This window comes from Etheostoma spectabile, chromosome 23 (assembly GCF_008692095.1).
Source record: "Etheostoma spectabile isolate EspeVRDwgs_2016 chromosome 23, UIUC_Espe_1.0, whole genome shotgun sequence".
NCBI classification, from domain to species: Eukaryota; Metazoa; Chordata; class Actinopteri; order Perciformes; family Percidae; genus Etheostoma; species Etheostoma spectabile.
In genome coordinates, this window is record NC_045755.1 from 3,476,010 (window position 1) to 3,477,578 (window position 1,569).

Sequence of the window (1,569 nt, forward strand, 5' to 3'; positions counted from 1 at the left end):
GTAATCATTTAGGCTGGTGATGGGAGACTTCTTCGGCACTGGGATGATTGTGGCTGGTTTTAGACAGGGTGGGATGACCGCCTGGGCCAGGGAGAGGTTGAAGATCCTGGTAAAGATGAGGGTGAGCTTGTGAGCGCACGCCCTTAGCACCTTGCCAGGTACTCCGTCTGGGCCGGCAGCCTTCCTTGGGTTCACTGCCAGGAGTACTTGTCCAAAGTCATGCTCTTTTACGGTGAGTGGGGTGGTGCAGGAACCAGATGTGGCTTTGGGCAGGGCTGGGGTAGTGCAGGAACCAGGTGGGGGTGTAGGCAGGGCCGGGGCAGATGAGTGGTGTTGGTGTGATGACTCAAAGCGAGCAAAGAAGCAATTCAGCTCCTCTGCCAGTTTCGCACTCAGGTCCCCTGATGTTGCATCACAGCCTCTGTAGTTGGTGATGTCGTATGCCCCGCCACACCTCCCGTGTGTTGTTGCTGGACAGGTGGGACTCGATGCTCCTCTTGTGGTCTGCCTTGGCTCTTTTATTTCCACTTTTCAGGTCAGCTCGAGCAGAGTGCTGCTCGGTCCGAGGGACCGAATGGTTTTGTCCACAGTCACATTCCCAATGCAGAACTTGATTCAGTTAGCTGTTTTGATTTGCATTGAGAGATGATTTTATGGAAAGTATCCTATGCCATTCTCAAAGTGATGGTACAATTTTTTTTTAAATGTTGATAGTTCATTGTTTTGGTAGTTAGGACAACAATGCAAACTCATTAGTCTTCTCTGCAGCAATAGCAGCAATTGAGCAAAATGTTCACCCCTTTGGAAAAATCATTTGCATAGCAGGAAGCAGTAAAAGTACCACATAATTTTCATATGGGAAGTGGTGAAAACATCACAAGCTCAGAGCACACCAACAGATAGTTTAATCTAATAGTCAAGCTTCTTGAAATGTTGCCCACTGAAAACTGAAGTGATTCCTGAATGATCCTGTCTCCTGACTGAGCACACACACTGTTAGCACAGACATCCCATGCACTTAGTCATGCACCAACACCTAGTAGATTCTGGTGTTTCAAATTTATATTCATCATGTTCATTCCAGCGTATGCAAGACGACCGGTTACATAGCAACAGCATTAGCGCTGCTGTGTTGGTTTAGCAGTCATGTGAAACTGTAATGTCCAAAAACATTTTCAGACTGGAGCGTATCTATTAGGGATGAGCGAGTACAGCATTATCTGTATCTGTATCTGTTTACCACATGAATTATCTGTATCCGGATCCGTACTCGGACTGGGCGGGGCCTAAACCGGAAGTGGTCAGATTTAACCCGGAAGTGGGTCGGGTTCTCTTGAAATGTGCGGGGCTTTAACCGGTATGTTATTTAAGCATGCAATTGATATGAGTTGATCAAAAATTTTTATATTTATTGCTGATTTGAAAACTATTTACATGACAGCATCGAGCTTCAGATCAATGGTGTTGTCAAGGTAACAAACAAACTATTTACAGAACGTTTTGCAATAATGAATCCAACACATGCGGTTGCTATTATGAAGTAAAATGTAATAAACAAGAGTTTTCATA